The following is an 18,686-nucleotide window of genomic DNA, read 5'->3' as shown; positions in this document are numbered from 1 at the left end:
GAAAAGGAAAGACAGGGTTCTTTATTCACTTCTCCTTCCCCTATGAAATTCTGTAGTGTCTTCTCTCAGAGACTAAAAAGTCTTAGAACACAGAGTCTATAGGATGAATTTATAAGAAAAGCCCCAAGTCTCTCCCCAAAGAAGCTGCTGTATGAAGGTGGGTAAAGGCCTAGGCCCGCAGTGGTTGGCAAACTCATTAGTCAACAGAGCCAAATATCAACAGTACAACGATTGAAATTTCTTTTGAGAGCCAAATTTTTTAAACTTAAACTATATAGGTAGGTACATTATTATTAACTTAATTAGGGTACTCCTAAGGCTTAGGAAGAGCCACACTCAAAGGGCCAAAGAGCCGCACGTGACTCGCGAGCCCAGTTTGCCGACCACGGGCCTAGGGAGACTGTGGCTCAGTGTGTCTTTAAGCCAGAAGCATTTGTCCAGTAGGCCCCCCAAGGTCCTTTGTAACAGGCTAGCCTGAATCCTCATTTCCCACCAGCAGATAGCATCATGGTCATATGTAGCTCACCCTTACATAGTACCTACTGTGTGCCAGTCACCATTCTAAGCACATCACAAATATTAACTCTTCAGATCCTTACAGAAGTCCTATAAGATACTCTTATTATCCCCATTTTACAGATGAGAATACTGGCACACAGATTAACTGACTTGCTTAAGGTCATACAGCAAGTTTTGGGGAAGCATACTTTTGTAAAGGTCTTGAGTATATTCTAAAATCCTCAAATTAGGAGAAAGTACAAAGTTGGCCTGAGAAATTAGTCCATTAATGTCAATCAAGGGCTCCTTGGCTGGGATTGCAAGTCAGGAGTTCTTTAGGGGCTGGAAGTTCCTGTCCTAGAAGTTCCCACAGGTTTTATCCCTATCCAGGCCACACCCCGGGGCATGTGCCTACCCCTTCCCTGGTGGAGAGCACACTGGCATTTGTGTTCTCATTGATTCTCACAGATGCCCTGTAAAGTGCCAGTAGAACTCTCCACTTTACAAGGAGGTCACAGAGAGCTTAGCACTGGGCTTGGCACAGAGTAGGGACTCAATTCTAATATGCCAAGTTAATTCTTTAATTTTTTCAATTACAGTTTACCTTCAATATTATTTTGTATTAGTTTCTCATGTGCAGCATAATGATTAGACAACGATGTACTTTACAGAGTGTCCCTTGATATTTCAAGTACCTACTTGGCCCCATACTTAGTTATTATGATGTTATTGACTATATTCTTGAATGACTAGCTATTTGGATGACTAGATGGATGGGTTTTTGTATGGATGGATGAATGACAGGAGAATGGGCTCTGACCTTGGTGTGGGGGGTGCACACCTGGAGTCTGCTTCCCGCATTAAATCACATTAAGTGGGGCCAATCCCTGACTCTGCGAGCCCAAACCCAACTCTCAAGACCTTTCGTTGAAGTCCCCCCCCCACCCCCATCCCATTCCCACCTTGCCAAGGCCCCATGTCTAGGAGTCAGGGCAGATACATGCCCTTCTGAGAGGCCAGGGGACTGGGACCAGGGTGAGTAGGAGTGTGGCTCATCCTCTCCTGTCATCTGCTCCAACTGGGCCTGGCTCTTGTGTGCCAGGCCCTACCGGGGGGAAAGGAGCCGCCTTCCCTCCATGACATTGATCTTTCAGTGGTTGATCCTCCACTATTTATAACCCACTGCCTTTCTGCTGTGCTTTGGCCCAGCTGGGAAGTGAGCGCCATGACCTCTGATCGGATTTCTCTTTTCTCGGTTCAAGCTTATAAGGAAGTGAAGCCTCCTCAGAGGTCACAGCTTCTGAGCTCCACGGGTGCTCAATCAATGCTTGTACTCTTAGCTGAAGGTTGGAACCAATTAACCGCATTAGCCTTGCCTGCAAGGGCTGTATGCGCAGGCTCGGCTGGGGCCTGTGAGGTTATGGCCCCCAGCCTGGGCCAGCTGTGTCCTGTGGGCCAGAGCCAGCCACCATGCTGCTCACTCCATCACTAGGTGAGGTCCTTGCTGGGGCTGGGGCCTGGGCCTGGGTGGAGGTGGAGCACCGTCTGAGCATGCTAGCAGCCTGTTTCTGAGTTTCTTGTCTCCTTTGCCTGATGCCAGGGAGCCCTATCTGCATCCCCAGAGAAGGCCCAGCAGCCTAGCTTCCTTCAGGCAGCTGTTGCTCTGAAGAGCTGGGATGGAGGAAGTACCACTTCAATGGGTGGTCCAGAGGAGAAAGACCCAGCTGCTCTGCTCTTGTAGCCCCATCTCTTTACTAGGGGACAGGGCTTCTATGGGTGAGTCTAAGATGACTGCCCACCCAGGGTGTCCGCATTTATCTTTGGTGAAAGCCTTCCAAACCAACTTAGAGAGGAGAGGCGGGGTAAGTCAGTGCCGTGAAACTCACATTAATTGTGGTCCCATGCCCTGTGAGGGGGCAAAGGACACCAAAATAAAAACGTGTTTGCCTTTCACGGACCACGTGCCTTGGGGATGGCCAATACACTTAAGCCTAAATAATTCAGGGCAGAAACTATGATCGGGAAGAAGGAAGGAGGGATTACATTTTAACTGGGGGAAAGAAAGGGACAAAGGGGCCTGAGGAGTGGGCTGAGCCTTGAGGGCGAGAACAACATAAGGAAGTGGATATGCAGTGAAAGAGGCCCAGGCAGAAGGTCAGCTGGGGATGAGCACAGTGGCTGGAGAACCTCTGGGAAGCAGGAAGGGGTCTGCTGAGGCTGTGGCATGAAGCAGGTGTGCAGCTCTGTGGGGGGCAGCAAGGATGGTTACTAGGTAGATCATGAGCTATTTAAAAGGGAGGCCCAGGCCAAGGTAAGGAGTTTGAGTTTTCTTTCTTGGCACAGGGGAGCTATTGAAGGTTTGGGGCAGGAGAATAATGAACCATGTTTCAGAAAGAATATGTTGGTGCTGTGTGTGTGTGTGTGTGTGTGTGTGTGTGTGTGTGTGTGTGTGTGTGACTTTGATGAGAATAATAACATTTGACAAACAAGCATCTCTTCCAAATGTATTCTTGAATGTATGTGCCATTGCCTGGAAGAGTGGGAAGTCTTCCATAGACACCAAGCTTTGATGGTAGTTCTCAGCCCCTGCCTTCATGTTCCTTGTCCCCCTCCCTCTGAAGACCTGAATGTTACGGAGAGAAATACCAGCCTAGAGTCCCCTTGGTGGGGGAACCTGTCATCAGGTCTCCCCCTCCCTACCACTGCCCCCACCCTGAGTTCATGCAGGGACGAAGGCCCCGAGATGCGGCCTGTCAGAAACAGCACCTCTGCAGGCTGTGCACAGGCTTTCATTGCGGGAGCAACTTAGACATCCAGGTCTCATCAGAGAAGGTAGGTATGACGTCTTGGGATCACTATGGTGACCAGTTACACATCTCGCTGGTGGCAGGAAGGGAGCCAGGAGCTGAGTCACCCTGCGGGGGAGGCTGAACCTGGGTGAGTAGGAGGATTTAGGTCAGAGAGATGGAAGGCCTGCTTTGACATTGGAGCTTCTCCCACAGGACGGCTGATTGACTCTCAGAGGGTCACGTGTCCATAGTTTGAAGACCTGGCCAAGAGGCCTGGGGGTTCACCTTATGTCACCTAAGGTACCTGGGGACAGGTCAGGCAGGGGACACAGGAACAGAAGAAACAGCCTGGATGTCAGGGGCCCTCTCAACTTGGCCTCAGGCAACCCTTTCCTCCTCTCTGAGCACCATCTATACCCATCACCCACCACCGCCTCGGGGCGCCGTGACCCAGTCCTGCCCAAACTGTTCCCCATCCCAGAGAGATGGGTCCTTCCTGGTGCCTCTACTTTCCTTCTCCTGGAATCCCCAACCCATTCTTCAAGACCCAGGACAAATGCTTTCCCTCCCATGTGCTTCATAATTCTCCATCCTTAACCTCTTCCAGGGCACCTACCCCTTGGGAGGTACTGTGTGGGAGTCTGATGCCCACCAGAATGGCAGCCCCTAGCGAGCAGGCACATGCCCTGTGGGTCTCAGGGGAGGACCCAGCAGTGTGTGGTTACTTCAGGTTCAGCGGATGCTTATGGAGAGAATGGATGAATTAATCCCGTGGTGCCGCAGGCAAGCCCGGCAGAATTGGAGCTGTGCTCACACCATCTGCAAGCAGCACTTGGGCTTCCAGGCTAAGCTGCTGCTGTGGTTAATTACAGAGGGGCTCAGAGCACTTTACAGTTTGCACAGCTTCTGCAGCTGGGACCCTGCAGCTTCATTTCTGTGATGCTGGTTGTGAAAGCATGAGTACTGTCCTGGCCCTGGGTTCTGGGTTGTCCCCTCAGTGTATATAGGTATATGTATATCTGTATGTATCTATCTATCTAAATATCATCTACCTACCTACCTACCTACCTATCTACCTATTTATCTATCATCTCTCTCATTTCTGTCTATATTGTCTATATGTATCGATCATCTATAACCATCATCCATCTATATCTATCCATCCATTTATCAATCTCTATACCGATCTATCAATCATCTGAAAGGTGACTCGCTCAGGTTTTGGGCGCTGGAGGGTCTGAGAGGAGGTGGAAGCGAGGAAGGAACTGGGAAAATAGAGGATAAGGAGGCTAGATTGGCTGCGGGTCTTGCAGGCTCCGCGCAGGAAGAGATGAGGGGGTGTGTAGGCAGAGATGCTGGCTTCAAGCCTGGGTGTGGAGGAGAGGGGCAGAGAGCAGGCAGGGACACAGAGGAGCTCCTACGTCAGCTGCGGAGGCTAAGGCGCCGGGTGGGGGCTCCAGGGGGGATGATGTAATTCTAAGCCAGGACGAGTGATGGGGGAGGGCTTCCGTGCATCCGCAGCCAGCTGGCGGGTGGCGCTCTAGCGGCGCGTAGTGGGACTTCCTGGCGACAGCCCACGCGCCTTGGGTTTGGAAGGGCGCAGGCGAAGCAGCCAGGCTCTGGGCGAAGCCGGAAAGGTCTCGGACTCCCGGTGTGGAGGGATCCCAAGCGAGAGAGGTGCCTGCGCACCTCGAGCACACTCACCCTAAGTCGCCAGCCGGGGGCGCACGACGTCACTCGAAGCTGCTGCACTGACTTGCTGGGTGGAGCTCAGACTCTTTTCACCCCGGGCAGGGGGCGAAGGGCAAAGAGCGAAGGGGACAGAGTGGGCGTGGAGGAAGATCTTCATCATCGGGATCTTCATCGAGTCTCGTCTCCATCCCTCCCACCCACCCTGCCTGGGCGCTTGTCCCAGGGGAGGTGTCCAGGTCATGGGGCCCTAGGGTCGTCCTGAGGAGGGCTCACTAGACATAGAAGGTAATGATGGGTGGACTTCATCTGGGCCAGTGGGCTGCAGGGTGGGGTGGGGGTGGGGTGCGGGAGCAGGAAGCGCTAGGTGTTAGCCCAAGATCTGAGGAGACTTTGTCCAAGTACCTCTGCTCTCCTCTGCTCTCCCTGGCCGTCCCACAGCAGCCGGGTCAGGGACAGCCGAGATTTAGAGAAAGAGCCTACGTCAGAATGGTTGCCAAAGCGCCCAGCCCACCCTCAGTACAGGCCAATTTTCCCTCTTTCAACTTCCGTTTTCCTTTTCTCACCCGGACTCAGGCCCCTGTCTCCCTCCCGCAGCCCCGCCCCAGCTTTCTCTACCCCACCCGCTTCCTTCCATTTGTGAACTCACCGCGTCGCTGCAGGGCTGGCTGTGGGTCTCAAGTTCAGCCAGCCCTGCGGTCTGCCCGAGGCTGGAGAAGCCCAGAGCCACTTGGCCTGGAGCCCGTTCCCAGCTTCAAAGACGCTCAAAGGAGGACAACCCTCCTCGCCAGACCTGCTGAGTTTCTCTGCCAACTCCCCCGCCTCTCCAGGTACCCCTCTCTAAGGTGAGGGGGTTTCTAGCAGGTAAGAGCAGCAAAGAACACCCAGTCCATTTAGAAACATCCTCGCTGCTATAAATATTCCCCTCCCCCGAGGCCTTTCCTAAATCAAACATCTGGGCAAAGGAAGAGTAATCCCTTTTCACAGATAGTTGGGCATCCCGGATGTGCTCAGAGGGGAAAAGCGGGGTGGGGGTTGGGGTTGGGGGGGGGGTGTTTAAGAACAGTCAGTGCCAGGAGAAACAGTGGAGAAGTTGAAACTGGAACTGAAGGAATTTATAATAAATAATAAATAAATAAATAAATAAATAAATAAATAAATAAATAAATAAATAAATAAATATGTAGCGCTGGGCATTCCCCCAGAGAGAACACACCCAGCTAAACAGCTGTTAGTTGCACCTTACAACTGCGACACATCTTCCTTCCAGCCCTAACCCCAGGATGACCAGGGGCCTGGCTTCTCATCATGGGTTAGATTTGCCTGCTTTAGAAGCTTGTAGGAACGGAATCATACGGGATGTGTGATTATACTGGGGAGGGCCTTCCATGTTTTGTCTGTGGTTGTACGTGTTCCGGAATTTGGTTATCCTTTCTAACAGGACAGGTAGTTTTCCCCTCCAAGAGAGCAGAGAGGCAGCAGTATGGGTCTTTCTTGTCTTACATTCACCCTCGTGGGGCGTTTTCGCCCTGTCCCCTGGAGCTTTATCCCGGTGACTGCAGGATTCCACGTTCCTGTTGCCCACTCGTCAAAGGCTTTACCCCAGGTCTGGGCTGAGCAGCCCACAATGCTGAGACGAAAATTCCTCCTAGCATAATTGCCTTTTCTTTCCCCGGCAAAGCCTCTGAGCTGAGACTGACTCTGGAAAAGTGATGCTGAAAAAGATGTTCTGGGGACCCGTGCTCTTCTTGGCCTCCTGGAGGGACCCAATGAGGGAGGGAGAAGCGGGCAGGGCGAGGGCTCCAACCTTAATTGAAAGGTTTGCCGGGCCAGTTGTGTAATTAGTATCTTTGGGAGCTCGCAGGGGGATTTTCCTGCCTTTAAGGAAAGGACATTTGCTGGCCTACACAGGTTAACAGCTGCCCTTTAAATATTTTGCTTTTGTGGTTAGCTCCGTGCCTGCTTTTGAAAATGTGGTCATTTTTAAAAACAAGAATCAATTTCTCCCAGAAGGGATGTGAAGGGCTGCTACGCTCTTTGGGAGCCTTTATTTTTTATTTTTTCCTCATGCATAATGAAGATTGAGATTATGTAGGTAGGACAAATGCTTAGGGGCTCTGAAAATATGGATTATGCAGATGAGCTATTTCAAGACCTTTAAAAATGCTGACCCTGTCCCAGAGTATTTACTAGCTGTTAGAAAATGTGGGTTGTCTAAATGAGCATTTGGGGACCTTAAACACGCAGATTATGATGGATCTGGAGAGCTTCACACATCCCTTCTGGCCCACTAGGCCTGTCTGCTGTGTGAGTAAAGCAGTGTTTGGACAAAGCTGAGTTTTCACACAGTGGCCTGGGAATGATTTGGGCCTGTTGTACAGGCCCGGATGTTGGAGGATCAGAGCAGATGCTGGAGGAGATTGGTGGCCTCACAGGGACCCCCTCTTCCCCCCCCCCCACCCCCCCAGCACTGGCTTGGATACAGGGGGACAGGAAGACAGGGCCATAGACAGCAAGCCTCAGAGGTCCTTCTATAGCCCTCTGACTTCATATAGCAAATCCTTTCTACTTAAGGGGCCCCTCTTAAGTGGGTTTTTGAAATATGTTTTTATTAATTTCAGAGGAAGGGAGAGGGAGAGAGAGAGAGAGAGAAACATCAATGATGAGAGAGAATTGTTGATCAGCTGCCTCCTGCACTCCCCCTACTGGGGATGGAGTCTGAAACCTGGGCATGGGCCCTGACCTGGTATCAAACCGTGCCCTCCTGGTTTATGGGATGATGCTCAACCACTGAGGCACACTGGCGAGGCTTAAGTGGGTTTTGATTTTTGTTTAATTCATTCTGCAAAGCAAGGGTGGAGTATTGCTATAAATATGTGGGCGTCAGTTTCCATACTAATTGCGAGGACGCACACCCCTCTCCACTAGTTCTGGATGAATGGATGGCGTGGTTGCTTTCAGCAACACAGATCCGGGCCAGATCTAGGCACTGAGGTTTCACAAAAAGGGGCCAGTTATTAAGTGTCTCTCTTACTATATCCCTGGCGACAAATTGCTGGTACGAAAGTCAGTTCTCCTTTGCCGTCTGGGGCCTGTGTTGGCCAGGTTGAGTGAGACAGCCCTTACAGGCAGCTGGAGAGCCACAGACCAGCATCTCAAATAAACACACACAGCCGTGTTTCCTGGGCGTTACCTCTTTGGCCTTCTGAGTCCGTCTTCCTAGACTGCACTTTGTGACGTGCTGTGGTAAATCCTTCTCTTCCCCTACAGACCTCCTTTCCTTTCCTCCTATAAACCACAGGGTGGTTCAAGTCAACATTCTCAACTCCTATTCCCGCATCTACCTACGTCTAATAGGAGGCCTTGGGTAGGCTCTGTAACTTCTCTGAGCCTGGGTATCTTTCTCTGTAAGGCAGAGGTATTGATGGTACCTGCCCCTAGGGTTGCTATGAAGATTAAATACCTGGTGTTTAGTAAGCACGTAATACATGCCTCCTTGGAAACCTAGGTTCCCCTTTCAACTTGGCCTCCAACCTGTGTGTGACCTTGGGAAATTCACTTCCCCTCTCTGACCTCATTTTTATTTTCAAACTGAGGGTAAGGGTGGCCTACAGATGTAGAGGGGCCCTTATGACTTAAAAGCCCAGACACTGCCACTCAGCAGGGCACTCACCCCCTCTTTCCTGGGGGGTCAGGGGGGTCAGCAAGGCCTTGGATGAAAGAGTTCCTGGGAGTGCTGAGGGCTTGAGAATGGAATTGCGTGTATTACCGCAATCCATTAGAGGTGACCTGGCTTGAGGTAGAATGTATTCATTTCTGATAGATAGCAGGGCAGGCTACTGAAACCAAGATAATCCAGAGAAAAGTGGGGCACTAGATTGGAGGGAAGGAGAGGACCATGGAGGGGGCACATAGCTGGGGGGCAGGTACATGGAGGGAAGGGAGTACCTTTTCCATTGTTTACATGTCTATAGCTCTTCTCCCTCCCCCCTTGGTGCTGGAAACTCTTAGGTAGACTAAGAGTGTAGTTTAGGTTACTGTCAATAAAAATAATGATAATAATAGCAGCAGTAGCAACTACACTAATAATGATAGCATGCACAGTTGTTGAGCTCCTACTGTGTGCAAATGGTGTGAACACTTTACTGTCATGTAATCCTTCTTATGAAGTAGGGGCCATTATTCATCCCATTTCACAGATGAGAAAATGGAGGCAAAGAGAAGTTAAGTAACTTGCCAGGTGAGATGTACCTGCACAGCTGTTCTCTAGCAGCTGAGATCCCAAAGAGGCTTGGGCCTCACCTTCCCATGTGTCCCCCCATCAGCAGTCAGGGTTGGGTATGGAGTATGGTGGGTTCCTGCAGCCCAGAATGCCAGGCCAAGGATAGCTTCTGCAGGGCTGGCCCTAGGCACAGCTGAAATAGGTGGACTTCTTCTCCATATGCTCTGATAAGGGTTCAATGCCCTGCCTGCCATGTGCCAAATTCTCCTCACTAGGGTCCTTAATAAGTAAAGGCTCCTGTCATTGGCACACTGATGGACCCCAAGCTTGCAGCATGGTGTCCAGCACAAACAGGCCTGAGCTGTTTCACTGCACCCAGAGGTTTATCATGCTACTGCCCCACTACCATGTGTGGCCCCTCAGGGGCCCCTTAGCCTGGCACTTTCTTGGTTCCAGCCACACCTTACCCTTTGTCTTGGCTGCTTTCTCTACTTGGAATATTCTTTTCCTGTTACTCTTATTGCCAGCTCCCCTCACTCCCTCCTTCAGATACCTCAGGGAAGCCTTTTCATCTATTGAAAATCACAACCCCCTGACCCCAGGTGTTTCCTGTCCTCTCTCTGCTTTATTCTTCTGGGCAATACTCATCACCATCTGTATCACTTATTTGTTTATTGTCTCCTTCTCAATTAGATTATAAATTCCATGCAGCCAGGGGTCTTTGTCCCTTTTGTTCTCTGGTGTATCCTTATCAGCTAGGACTGGCCTGGTACTAAGTAGAAGCTCCATAAATATTTGCTGAATGAATGAATGAATGAATGAATGAATGAAAACACTCGGGACTCTCCTCAGTGCCCAACTGTTCTGTGGCTGCAAGGCAGGAGGCCACCTCCCCTGTCTGGGGAGCCTTGTTGGTCTCCCTTGAGAGTCCACATGTCCTTTCCCCTGGTTCCTCTGGCATCCCTCACTTGCTGGTGTAATGGCACTATTGCCATTGTATTGTTGTCATGGCTTGTTTCCAGGCCAGTCTCTCCCCATAGGTAGAAGCTCCCTGAAGGGAATGTGGTGTGTGGGAGGAAGCATGAGTTTGGAGCCAGAGTGCAAATTCCAGCTCTATTGGTAACTGCTGTGGGACTTGGGACAAGTCACTTACCTGTTCTGAGCCTCAGTTTTGTCATCTGTGAAATAGGGCGGTAGGGTTGCTGAGAAATATAGAGGCAATGTATGCAGTGTGCATAGCAAAATTCCTAGCATCTACTAGGCATGGCATGGCATGGCATAGCAGAGGGTTATGATCACATCGCTTGTTTCAGCCTCACTTATATCCCTGCTGTGATAGGAAGCTTCTGAGTGTCCCATTTAACTTTGCATCAATGTCATGAAAGAAAGAAAGAAAAGAGGGGTGGAGACCTCTATTTTAGACTAAAGGATAATAAAGATGCCTGACAGTGGGATGGAAATCATAAGCCTTGATATTGGACCCCTCACCCCACCTCCCCACCCCCCCACCCCCCCAAAAAAAAAGAAGAAGAAGAAGCTATGTAGGACATTTTTTGAAAACAAGGAAATATTATAAATATGGCCTAGTTAAGATGTTATTATTGAGTCATAAGTACCATTCTTGGCTGGGACTTTAAAAAGGGGTGTTTAATGAGTGCCGATTGTGTGCTAGGCATTGTGTTAAGAAAGCATTGTACTTGCGCTGCCTCACCACATGAGACCAATATTATCCCATTTTATAAAAGTGGAACTGAGGCCCTAAACAGTTTGGCTCAGTGGATAGAGCATCGTCCTGCGGACTGAAGGGTCCCAGGTTCGATCCTGGTCAAAGGCATGTACCTTGGTTGCCAGCACACCCCCAGTAGGGTGCGTGCAGGAGGCAGCTGATTGATGTTTCTCTCTCATCGATGTTTCTAACTCTCTATCCCTCTCCCTCCCTCTCTGTAAAAAATCAATAAAATATATATACTTTTTAAAAAAGTGGAACTGAGGCTTAGAGGAGGGAAATAATTTTCCCGAAGTCACACCACTATGAAGTGCCTGGGACTAGTTACTACTATTACTATATTATAATAAACATTTTATTTTCGAGCAGTTTTAGGTTTACAGACTTATTGCAGAGATGTTACGGAGAGTTCCCACATACTCCACACCCAGTTTCTCCTATGATTAGCACCTCACATTAGTATGGAATCTTTGCCACAGTAATGAACAAATATCAACACATTATTATTAGCGAAACTCCATACTTTATTCAAATTACCTTTGTTTTCTCTAACGTTCCTTTTCTGTTTCAGGAACCCATCCATATTGCTTTTAGTCACCATGTCTCCTTACATCCCTCCAGGCTATGGCAATTTCTCAGACTTTCCTTGTTTTTGATGACCTTGACCATTTTGAGGCATGCTGGTCAGGCATTTGTAGAACAATTTGGACCAATTTTGAACCCAAATTGTCTTATTTCATAGCTTGATGTTATTTCTACCAGCCCCCATTTCTTTTCAGAGAGACAGAGAAAGAGAGAGAGAGAGAGAGAGAGAGAAAGAGAGAGAGAGAGAGAGAGAGAGAGATTTATTGATTGACTGTGGAGTGATTTGCCAAAGTCCAAGAAGCTACAGAATAGGACCAACCCACATCTATTGACTTTCTGGTAGAGGTATAATTTGGGCCTGGCTCCTTGTCTATGCTAACAAACCCCTTAACACTTTAGACAACAGTTTAAGAAGAATGACTCCTTGCTGTTCTACAGTATCACCCCAGCCCACCAGCCTTGCTCCTTTTGGGCATGTAAATGGGTGTCCCTCAGCCTGGGAGAGGCCCACCAGGCCACGGTGGGCATGGCTGCTCTTTTTCACTGGGCCAGGGGACCATGACCAAATAGCTTTGCATCATCTGAGCAGCTTAGCCTGTGGCTCCCCCAGGGCTCCCAGCAGCATTTCAGCCCAGACAGATGTGCTCCAGCTGCTTCGGGGTTCTTTACAAAGCCTGTAGAGTCCCCTGTTGGAGCCAAGGACAGGAGACGGTGGGATGCAGCACGCTGAGGAAGAGGGAGTCAGAGACATCCTTGGGAGCGTTAGCAGTTTTTTTCATGGGCTGCCCACACCTGAGTGCCTGGACTGCCTTTGACCTTTGGGGTACATGGCAGAGCTATGGGGGAGGCAAGGCTAGTGGGCTGGGATGATCTTGTTGAGCAGTGATTTTCAACCAGTGTGCTGAGACCCACTGGTGTGCCACAAGAATGTTTAAAACATGCAATACTTGACTGTTTAGTCAGGGGCACTGATCTCTTTTCCTTTAGATTGTCAAATAAAAATAAATGACAACAGCCAACACAGTAATAGCCATCCAGTGTGAATAACTCAAAATTATGCCTATATTTCTTGTCAGATTTGCAAAATATATCATTTTTGGTGTGCCCCAGAATTTTAGTAATTAGTTCATATGTGGCATGAGATGATAAAGGTTGAAAATAGCTACTGTAGAGGACCAGGCTAAAGCGACTGGGCTGGACTCTGCAGGCAGCTGGAGCCATTGAGGGTGTTTGAGGAGGAGCGTGCATCAGGAGAGTGAAATGAAAGAACGGTTGGTTAAAGCAGGCAGCTTGTCCATAGGTGTTTCACAAGTGAGGTGCAGACATGGAGCTGGCAGGACCTGGTGGGCACTGGGCTTCGCTGCCCTGTTCCCTGGGTGAACACACCATCCCTGAGGGCAGCAGTCAGAGAAAGGCAGGTACGTACTTCCTCTTTTCTCTCCCGGGCAGCATCCACTCAGCCTGGGTTGCTGTGCTCCAGGCCCTGTGAGCCCCAGCCCTGCTATCCACTGCTATGATCTCAAACTCCTGTCCTGCTGGTTGCCACCCACCTGCACTTACCACCCCCCCCCCCGCCCCCCCCTCCCCCACCCCCAGCCTCTTCTACCTCTAGGGAAGGGATGTAGCCCAGAGAAACAAAGCCAAGGCCTCCACGGTATCTACAGCGCTGCCCTGGTCCACCCTTGTACCCACAACAAGTAGATGAGACCTGAATAGAATTCTTTTCCTCTTGTTTTGTTTCCTGCTTCTTTCACCAAGTGTGCTTTGCTTGGGGACGGGAAGAGCTGACTGTCTTTCTCTGTGGGTTTGGTGTGATATGTTCTGCACCTGCCCCATCAACATTGACGGTGATCATGATGTTGATAGTTGGGTGGAAACTGTGTTAACAGCCTTCTTTTTTTTAAAGCTGTGCATGTAAAAGGCTGCAGGGGAGGTCTGACCTGATGGAAGGGAAATATTGACTTTCAGGCATCAGATGATCATTGGGACGCAGACTTTGCTGCCAGACCAAGAGAAGCCTTTACATTATCTCCTGGTCTTGAGACAGACATATTACTTAAGATGCAGTTGGCAGCAAGGAACAGAATACCCAACTATCAGAGGCTTAATAATAAAGGCATTTAATTGTCTTCCATGACAAGATGCTGGAGACTGGCATTTCCGAGAATGGTTTAGCTGTTCCAAAATGTTAGGATGTTGGATTCCCGTCTCTGCAACAATCCTGGCCTGTCCCTCATGGTCTTAAATCAGCTGCCACAGCTCCAAGCATCAGAGCAGCATCTCGGTCTGGAAGCCAGAGGAAAGGTGTAAAGTGAGCCTTTTCCTTAGCAGCTCTTTGCTTATTGAAGAACAAAATCTTCCCCCAGATGCACCTAGCAGGGTTCTTCGGTCAGAACTTGGTGCCATGTCTACTTCTACACCAATCACCAGAAAAGGGGAACAGGACTGACCACTTGGCTTAGATCAATCATTTTGCATCCCCTGGATTAGGTGAGGCGCCTGCTTTCTTCATGTTGCCACTGGACCACAGATGGGCTTCTGTAAACTAAGAGAGGAAGAAGGACATGGCTGCTTGATAGGCAACCTACTGAGGTAGTCACAGAAAGTCCATATCCTGTTAGTTAGAGAGGTCTATAAGATCTTCAAGGAATGAAATGTGCAAGTTCTGTCTGTTGTGGGTCTCCAGGCTCTCTCTGGCCTCTGAGCCTTTGCAAACGCTGTTCCTTATGCTTAGAACACCACACTCCACTCCCCTGGGCCTGGCCTGCAGAAGCCTGCAGGCACCAGCTCTCAGATAAGTCCCCTTTGGCCTGGACCATGTGTCCCGCTGCGGTATCCCCCAGCACTCTGTACATCCACAGATGCCTTGTCCATTCCACTTGGCAGCTTATTTTTCTGTCTCCCATCAATAGAATGTAGATTCTTAGAAGAACAGAAAAGTATCTTGGTCATATTGGTATCTCCAGGGACTTGCATGTCATAGGCATTCAACATCTGGGTAAGGAATGAACAATGAAAATTGTAACCATGGGGGCACCATACTATTCCTTCTGCCCCAGCTGTCCAAGCATATGCCTTCTTCTCTAAGCCAGCGTTGCCTGCATGAATGAATGAATGGGCATCCTGCTTCAGAGGCCACCTAACCCCTTTTGCTTCCACACTTTCCCTCCCCAGCCCATTTCTCACTCTGCTCCCTAGTGAATCAATCATTCAGTCTCTGTCTTCCCTATTTTTTTCTTTTTCTCTTTAATTGAAAAATTTTTTATATAAGTTCATTGTAGAAACTTTGAAAAACATAGATAATGCAAAGGAAGAAAATAAACTATAATCTCCCAGTTCAGTAAAAAACACTGTTAACATTTTGATTCATATCTTGTAATATTTTTGCTAGAATATACATATATATTTAAATACAGGATCGTAATATAACATTATATATTTTTTTCTTATCCAACACATAGCATATTTCCATGTTAATACATACTCATATCATTTTTTTATTGTGGTAAAATACACATAATATAAAATTTATTATCTTAACCATTTTTAAGGACACATTTCAGTGGCATTAAGTACATTCACATTGTTGTGCTACTGTCACCACTATCCATCTCCAGAAATCTTTTCATCTTCCCAAAGTAAAACTCTTGGGAAGTCCTCATTAAACCCTAACTCTCTATCACACCCCATCCCTTAGCCTCTGGCAACCATCATTCTACTTTCTGTCTCTGAATTTGATTACTGTAGGTAAGCGCAATGATATAGTGTTTGTCCTTTTGTGACTGGCTTATTTCATTTAATATAATGTCCTCAAGGTCCATCCATGCTGTAGCATGTGTCAGAATTTTTCTCTTTTTAAAAGCTGAATAATATTCCATAGAACGTTTAGACCATCACTTATTACCCATTCACCCATCCATGGACACTCAGGTTGCCTCCACCTTTTGGTTATTGTGAACAGTGCTGCTGTGAACATGGGTACACAAATATTTCTTCAAGTCCCTCCTTTCACTTCTTTTGGAGATATACCCAAGAAGATGAATTGCTGGGTCTTGCATTTCATCATTTTTAATGCCTACAAAGTGTCCCATTGTATGGATGTGCAACACGTTTAACCAGTTCCCTATTGCTGGCCTGATAGGCAGTTGCCACTTTTTATAAACATCAGAATAAATCAGGTAAATTTCTTGTTAAAATACCTTTGCTCCACAGTGAGATTTTTTTAAAACATGGATTGAGGCATTTCACTGCCCTGGCTCAAGACTCCCAGGACTCCTCCTAACTCACAAATCCAGGGGGTAAGGCCCTCAGCTTGGGTCTCAGCTGTCACTACCTTCCCTCCCTCACTAGTCACTCCCTCTGGCGATGTTTGTGCTGGACCTGCTCCACCCCAGCTGTCTGGCATTCCTTTCCACTCCCTGTTTTTGCATTTGTTCTCTCCTCTTCTTGAAACACATGTCCATCCCTTTCTACTGGAACTTGAAAGCATTCCCAAAGGTTCACCTTGACTATATCCTCCTCTGGGGACTTCTTGCTCACCATGCCAGGCAGAATTAACCACACCCTTCCTTGTACTCCCCAAACTCCTTACCTATGTCTGTTAGAGCATTTATGACAGGTTAGCATAGTTATTTGTTGATGGGGCAGCCTGGAATAACAAAAAGAGGGAATGTTTTGCAGTCTAACAGACTCGCTCCAGAATCCCAGTATGACTTTGGGTAGGCTGCATGGCTTCTCTGAGCCCCACTTTGCCCATTTGTAAAATGGGGACCATAATTTCTACTAAAAGGATTGAGGATTAAAGATAATGAATGCAATCCCCATTGCTGACACAGATTGGGTATTAGTTACTATCAGTATGATAACTCTGATGACAAAGCTATTGCCAATGGGGTGATGGAGATGATGATAATGATGGTGCTGGTAGTGGTGGTGGTGTTGTTGATAGGGATATGATGATAGGGTTGATGGTGATGGTGGTGGTGATGGTGATGTTAGTAATGTCGGTAATAAGAAGAGTATGATGACAGGGTTGATGGTGGTCGTGGTGATGGTGATGGTAGTGATGTTGGTGATGAGAGGGGTATGATGACAGGGTTGATGGTGAAGATGATGGTGGTGATAATGATGATGGTGGTAGTGATGATGCTGTCAGTGATGAAAATGATGTACTTATCCCTCTGTTAGAATGTGATCACTATTAGTCAGGTACTGTGCAGCTTCATCTCTGCTTCCTCAATGTCTGCATAGAGCTAATATGTAATAAAAATATATTAATTACTTCCAGGCTGACTTACTTTGGAGGGAGGTCCTTCCTGAAATAACCTGTTCAACTCCAGATGAGCCTCCCTTCTGAGTCCTCCCTGGCTGAGAACTTTGTGAGCTGAGGCAGCACAGTGGGTAGAACCCTCAACTTGTAGCTATAAAGTTGGGGTCTGCCCTCAGCCCTGCCTTTAACTCAGCCTGTCACCACCCTTCTCTGGGCTTTGGAGCCCCGCTGTGGGTCTCCTGTTCAAATCCCTGATTGAACACTGGTTTCCATCCAAAGGTGCCTTGCTCTGTAACTCCATGGAGATTACTTCCATGAATGGGCTGCCATCCCAGCTGGAATGGGCACTAGCACCTGGGGATGGAGACTGTGCTCTGTTTCTCCTTTGCCTTCCTTCCCTGGGACTCCAAGTGCCCGGTGCTGTGCTCAGCACAGAGCTCACATCTTGGTGGTGATGGTGGTTGGGCTGATTGGAAGAGGACAACACTCAAGGTCTCAGAGCTCATGTCACCACCCTGGCCTGGGCTGTCCATGGTCAGGAGGTGAGAGTAATTAGTGGTCACCTGTGTATCACTTGGGCATGTTACCGAGGGCCTCCTCTGTTGGGTGGGAGGGAGAACGGCCTCCAGGACTAGACATTTACAACACCTTATTCCTTCCTACTTGCTATATGTAGGTCAATTGGTATTCTCTACACCTTCTTCCCCTGGCGATGAAGAGAACTACAAACACTGCTGAGCACTGGGCTTTTCGAGGATTATGAAGCAGCTGCATGTGTCTACTACACAATTCTTCCCCTGAAAAGCTCACTGTCTGGGAGGGAAGATCATACATGGACACAAGTAATTACAATACAAGGAATGTGGGCCATCGAGTGCTTGTGGAATTCAGAGGGGAGAATCCCTGTGGCGGATTGGGTTGGACTGGCCCTCCACAGTGGAGGGTGAGGCGTTCCCGGCAGGGAGATGACTGGGATGAAGTGCACAGAGGCAGGAGTGGTTTGAAGTGATTTGTGCTTTCCCAGCAGGAACCTCCAGTGTCTACAGTAACATCATGGATTTATTCCCCTTGGGGCATCTACTAGAGAAGAAAGGAAGAGGCGTTCTTAGAATCCCATAGATCTGATGAGAAAACTGAGGTCTGTTGAAAGGAAGTGCTGTAGGAGTGAGTAGGACCTGGGGAAGCCTGAAGTGCCCAGGGACCTGAGGGCCCTAAGGTCATCCCAGCCATAGGTGGGACCAGATCTGGAGCCCACCAGCACTGCTTGCCCCTGACTGGCTGTGAGCCGGTGAGGTTCTGAGGCACGCGGAGCCAGGAAGTTCCTTCCTTACTCCGTCCCAGCTTCTCTTAAATACGGCTCTCTCTTTGCTCTCCTTTCTTAGCTTTGGCGAACTTCCAAGATGCGTGAGTGACAGCAGCCCCTCATCCCTGCAGAAGCCTGATGCAGGGAGGATGCAGAGCGTCAGAGCCCACCCGGCTGGCCCAGAGTTGGCATCTGGGAACTGGCTCTGGAAGATAGAGGAAAATCTTTCTTTACACATAAGACAAGTTGCTGCTCAGTTGGAATAAACTCATGTCTTTGTCAATGAGATAATAGTTGGAACGGCTGAGAATCAAGGTTCTGTACTTCCTGGCTGTCTACTTTCAGCTTCTATCTGAGGGAGCCTCGGGATAGTGTGTGGAAAAGAGGCCACTTCCTAGCTGGGTGACTCTTTTTCATTCTCTGAGCTTCAGCTTCCCCATCAAAAATGGAGTTCTGCCTTCACAGTGTTGTTTTCGAATTTAAAGGAGAAAATATATGTATGGCTTCTAATACTTATCATATGCTCAATAAATATTAGTTCTGTTTACTATTTGTGCTAAATCATTCTAGAAAGACAACTGTTGTTTTGTTCTTTCCTCCCCCTA

General features: G+C 48.5%; 1 protein-coding gene across 1 annotated transcript in view; it reads left to right on the top strand.

The window, feature by feature from the left end:
* Window positions 1-18,686, top strand: part of XKR6 (XK related 6) — a 245,043-nt gene that overhangs the window by 148,147 nt on the left and 78,210 nt on the right. The gene's annotated exons all lie outside the window — the stretch shown is intronic.

The sequence above is a fragment of the Myotis daubentonii genome, chromosome 5 (assembly GCF_963259705.1).
Source record: "Myotis daubentonii chromosome 5, mMyoDau2.1, whole genome shotgun sequence".
Lineage (NCBI taxonomy): Eukaryota > Metazoa > Chordata > Mammalia > Chiroptera > Vespertilionidae > Myotis > Myotis daubentonii.
The sequence above is the reverse complement of the archived record's forward strand: the minus strand, read 5'-3'. Positions and strand labels throughout refer to the sequence as shown.